Here is a 6000-nt window from a genome sequence, read left to right as displayed (position 1 = left end):
CGGGTTTTTCTTCGGACTTTCCCACATTGTAGCACGTTCGTATGGAATAATCCGGATTAATGGTCCTGTAGATAACCTTTGGCATCCGGCTCGGGGTGATGAAGAACATACCGCATTTGGAGGTCGAACTCTGATGGGAGTTAGCATCTTTTCATCTGTAATTCGGACGTGTCATGGAAAGCTTTTTATTTTTTCAAGACAAAACTCATGAACTTGTCAATTTTGAGATTTGGGACTTTTTTGTTTTCATAAAGCGTTTTGGTTTTAGTCTAATATAAAGGAAACATCCTAAATATACTTCATACTTGATCAATTTGTGAATGTCGATATTAAAAGGCGGTCTTCTCAACATGAGTTTTTTAACAATTCTTCACCTCAGCAACACTTATTGACACCAAACATCACAGTTTTATTCACACTGTATATTTATTCTGAAGGTTTTCACATTCATAATTTGCATGATTATATACATATACTCTCCCTGGCCACTTAACTAGGTACACCTATCCAGCTGCTCGTTAACGCAAATTCATAATCAGCCAATCACATGGCTCTAACTCAGCATTTAGGCATGTAGACATGGTCAAGATGATCTGCTGCTGTTCAAACTGAGCATCAGAATGGGGAAGAAAGGGGATTTAAGTGACTGAAAGTGGCATGGTTGTTGGTGCCAGATGGGCTGGTCTGAGTATTTCAGAAACTGCTAATCTACTGGGATTTTCACACACAACCATCTCTAGGATTTATAGAGAATGGTCTGAAAAAGAGAAATTATTCAGTGAGCGGCAGTTCTGTGGGTACAAATACCTTGTTGATTCCACAGATCAGAGGAGAATGGCCAGACTGGTTTGAGCTGATGGAAAGGCAACAGTAACTCAAATAACGACTTGATACAACCGAGGTATGCAGGGGAGCATCACGTCCGAAACACGTGTAACCTTGAGGTGGATGGGCTACAGCAGCAGAAGACCACACCAGGTGTCGCTTCTGTCAGCTAAGAACAGGAAACAGAGGCTACAATTCGCACTGCCTTGTCAATGCCTTGTCCGTCTCTTTATGAGCACAGTGTTCCCATCTTCTGATGGCTGCAGGATAACGCTCCATCTCATAAACTGTAAATCATCTCAGACTGGTTTCTTGAACATGACAATGAGTTCACTGTACTCAAATGGCCTCCACAATCACCAGATCTCAATCCAATAAAGCACCTTTGGGATGTGGTGGAACAGGAGATACACATCATGGATGTGCAGCCGATATATCTGCAGCAGCTTTGTGATGCTATCATGACAATATGGACCCAATATTTCCAGTACCTTGTTGAATCTATGCCACAAAGGATTAAGGCAGTTCTGAAGGCAAAAGGTGGTCCAACCCGGTACTAGTAAGGTTTACTTAATAAAGTGGCTATGGGAGGTGTATGCGTTTCTTTATTTAACCAGGTAAAAAAAACACATTGAGATTGTGATCTCAAATAACATAAAAATACAGTTTGATTATTCAGCCATAATACAATGTTAAAAAAACATACATTGAGAAATGGACTGTTGTTGTTTGTTATAAAGGATAGAATGAAATGTATTGTTTACATTATTTTATTCTCAAAAAAAAAATAGGGAAAACAAAGTATTTATTTGTGTGTCTATTCCCAATATTTCATGAATTATGGAGTGGTTAGAGATAAAATAACTCTTAAAAACATCTGTCAAAAAAGACATTTCAACCTGACTTCAAATTTGTGCATATTTAAAGAAATAATGACCCTTTTGCATTTTAGAAAATATATAAAGTATATAGCACATAAATAATAATAAAATCATTTATTTAATCAACTGGGGAAATATGATGATAAATTATTTTAAAATATTCTATAATTTCAATTATTATATTCTTTTAAGTTACTTTATTAATACGTTATATAATAAAATCCATTCTCCTGCAGTGTCTTGCCTTAAAAGAGAGTCGAATATATGTTGTTGATTCACACCAAACTCTCTCCCCAGACTACTGGAAACATCTAGATAAGCTACGAAGGTCAACCAATCACAAAAGAATCAATTTGCATGTAGAATTCTTAAACATACAGTAGCATAAACAGCTTGTTTGAATTTAAAGGTCAGAGAGAGGGTGTGACACTAAATTATGATTGTTTTCTGAGCATGAAACCTTGACTAACGTAAGTGGATTCAAGGAAAAGTAATAAAATACTATGAAAGCGTCGAATATGGCCCCTTTAAGGTCGACGTTTAATGTGTTTTTACAGTGGGGCCCGTAAAGAGGGAGTGAACATGAGCTGACGAGAGCAGAAATGAGAGGAGATTAGGTTATGCAGGTTCGCAATTGTGTGTGTGTGTGTGTGTGTGTGTGTGTGTGATTGAGGGAAAGAATGAGTGCTTCTTTACACTGTATTTAAGAGGGATTGTGTTTTTTGTATTCTGTGCCATGACGAGATCATGACACTGTTAATGCATAAAATAAACCTCTGATCTGCAGTCTTTTGGTTTAAAGGAGCATTATATTCCATAATTCCCAAATCTGTGCTGATCTAAGGTTATTTAATGATTTATATTTAACTCAGATCTGACTGAAAAAAGCTAGCTAGGCCTATGTATTTAATCATAAACATCTACACCCATTATATTGAGTACTTTCATTTTTAAATTCATACTGACCATATTAAGTTTCAGTGAATGCTCCTTTTCTTATCCTGAGGAGTTCATCTGCGCACATTATTCCATATAAAATATCGCAGGCTATTTTAATAGCTGTTTGGGCATTGTTTTTAGCTCTGGTGTGTGTGATGCCCATTTTTCAAAATCCAATTAATTCCCAGTGGATAACATCAAGTCCCGTCCTACTTTTTTTTTTCTTGCTAAATATCCTGTTTCGCTGTGAAATGTCACATTACAAAAGTAAAATGGGTTGCGAATTGGGTTTCACGTAGACGTTAGAGAGCCATCATGTTATTGGAGTGAATAATTATGTTTCAATAATGACGTTCGTTTTTTTCACAGCGCTCTTAACTTTCAGCCACAATGAAAATCCAACGCGGCATCATCCATGAGACGCTGGAGTCACGCGCTTTAAAAGTGCGCACAAAGCTGAGTTAAGCTCATCTGAATCATTAAACAAAATCGCCTCTAATTAAGCTTGGCTGTTGAATTAATTTCAGCTGCGCTTGACTCCTCTCAGTTTGCAGTCACATGGTCAGAAATGTCAATGGGAGAACCGTTCGAGAGGAGAGAGTACAGTGGGCGACAGAAATAATGCAAGTGCTTTTATCAGATTAAGGGCTCAGTATGTGGGCTAACAAGTTTCACTCGCTGCAAGATTATGTGTTGGTTGAGTTTTTGTCGTTTTTTTTAGATCAGGCTGAACACATACTTGCTAAATCAAGTGTGAACACTTTGACTTTGATTAAAATAGTGCAGAATCAAACAAGAATGATTTAGGGAGTAGAAGCCTGGAAGTTAGCGCACAACACAATATTGTGTCAGTATTGGCTGACAATAGCAAAGCAAAATAGGATCTGTTGAATGTATAGTTAAGTGGTTAACATGTGGTGACAAAACCACATGTGTACATAAGTTTGGTGAAGACATTATGAAGTTTTAGCCTAGCATTTTGCCAAAAATGCTATAATGTGTTGTCATGTATGAATGCTTTTGAATTTGGTTAAGATGGTGGTCAAAAAATCAAACACAACCGTTTGTTGGAGTTGTAACCAAGTGGTTAGCATGCATGCTAAAAACGTTAGCTCTTGAAAACATTAAGTTTGGTTAAGATAGTTTTGCGAACCCAAACCAGCACTTTATATCGTGTGTGTGCATGCGCGTGTGTGTGTGTGGGTGTTTGTAAATGTTTTGAGTTTAGCTAGGATTGTGGTACCAAGTCATAGAAAAAATGGAAACCATTGATAAATGTAGGCTAGCAAGTTACAAAATATGAGACAAGACGTTATGACAAGATGTTTGCTACAAAATACTAGAGAACGTTTTAAGTTTAGTTGGGTTGCGACAATTTAAAAAATTAATATGTTGTATCTATATCTTAGCACACATGCTACAAAACATTAGCATTCAAGAACAGTTTTTTTTTTTTTTTTTAATATTGTTGTAAAATCAGAATAAATGTTTATTGGACTCGTAACTTAGCACTTAAGCTACAAATTCTACAACATGTTGTGGAACGAAACCAAACAAAACAGATTTATTAGAGGTGTAACCCAGTTGTTAGCATGCAGGCTAAAAGCATTGACTCATGTGTAGACTGGGTTTGGTTAAGATACTTTTTCAAAATTAAACCAGATGGAGCTGTAGCCTAGCAGTTGGTACATTTTAGCACAAGATATTGTGAATTTGGTGATGATTATCGTGAAACAAATCATAATAAATTGGTTATTTTTAAAGTAAGAAACCAATTAGTAGCCTAGCCTTTAACAGATTGTACAACAAGATGTTTGGAAATTTTATTAAACTTGTGGTATAAATTAAAGCAAAACTTTTTTTTTTAGTTGTAGCCACGTGTTTAGCATGTATACTACATAATATTAGAAAAGTAGATTTTAAATTAGACATTAGGTGTGTCCCAAATCACATACCTATGCACTATTCTACGCCTTTTTGTGGTATAAATAGTCCACTACAAAAAATTTGGATTGTTGGACACTTCACACTCCAATGCCGCGGCCTTGCTTAGGTGCACAGCAAAACCGAACAAACAAAACCGATTTAGCTCATTAAAAAAAAGTCTTGGTTAAGATAGTTTTGCAAAATCAAACCAGCATGTTGTACATGTGTGTGTAAATGTTTAACGTTTAATTAAGATTGTGGTACAAAATTGGAAACCATTGGTAAATGTAGGCTAGCTAGTTACAAAATATGACGTAGCGTGTAAGATTTTATCATGAATGATTGCTTGAAATTTGATTACGCTTGTGGTACAAAATGAAGCAAATCTTTTGTTGGAGCTGCGGTATAGTGATTAGCATGTTTGCTACAAAACATTAGAGCACTAGTGAATGTTTTGAGTTTGGTTAAGATGCTACATTATCAAAACAAAAATTGCTTCGCACACATGCTACAAAACATCAGTGTTAAAAAACAATGAGTTTTTTTTTTAATAATGGCACAAAATCAGACAAAAACAGTTTTATCGGAGCTGTAGCTTAGCACTCAAGCTGGCAAATTCTCAGAATTTGGTTGATATTGTGGTACAAAATCAAACTAAACAGATGGAGATGTAACCAAGTTATTAGCATGCATGCTAAAACATAGATTTATGAGTACACAGGATTGTAGGCTAGCAGTTGGCCCATTGTAGCACAAGATGTTTTGAGTTTGGTGAAGATTGTCGTAAAAAAACATATAAATTGGAAACCAATTAGGAGGCTAACCTTTTACTAAATGTGTTTGAAATTTGGTTAATCTTGTGCAACAAATTTAAGGAAAACAGTTGTTTGAGTTGCAGCCAAACGATTAGCATGTATGCTACAAAATATTAAAGCTCTATATTTTAGATAGCTTACATGCTACAAAACATTAGCATACAAGAACACATTGAGTGTAAAATAACAGTACAAAAGCTGTAACTTAACAGTTAGCATATCTAAGCTATGTAGTGGCAAAACATCTGTTGAAAGATAATAGCAGCAGTTGCTGCATGATGCTAACCAGCCAAACCTTAATGCCTCAGACTGTGGATTTAGATCGCAATGTTCTCGCAGAAGTGTTTTCCCAATCACTTCCAGCCCTTTTCTCCATTGTCATATTAATAAAACTCCATTTAAGCTCACGCGAGCATTAGCAAGCGCCCAACATTTGTCATTTTTCCAGACTCAAGGATCAATGTTTGAAAGCGGGATTTGACTGACCAGACTACGCTCATTTGAGGTGAACGTGTAATGGGGACGTACAGTCCTGTTAACCTTTATTGAAAGCAGTTGTGTTTACACACCTAAGCCATGCCATTTGCTGGGCTGAGCTGCGCGCTAGCAGAATT

At 36.3% G+C, this 6000-nt stretch overlaps 1 protein-coding gene across 11 annotated transcripts in view; it reads left to right on the top strand.

The window, feature by feature from the left end:
* Nucleotides 1–6000, top strand: part of cux1a (cut-like homeobox 1a) — a 254392-nt gene that overhangs the window by 163732 nt on the left and 84660 nt on the right. The gene's annotated exons all lie outside the window — the stretch shown is intronic.

This window comes from Danio rerio, chromosome 10 (assembly GCF_049306965.1).
Source record: "Danio rerio strain Tuebingen ecotype United States chromosome 10, GRCz12tu, whole genome shotgun sequence".
NCBI classification, from domain to species: domain Eukaryota; kingdom Metazoa; phylum Chordata; class Actinopteri; order Cypriniformes; family Danionidae; genus Danio; species Danio rerio.
The sequence above is the reverse complement of the archived record's forward strand: the minus strand, read 5'-3'. Positions and strand labels throughout refer to the sequence as shown.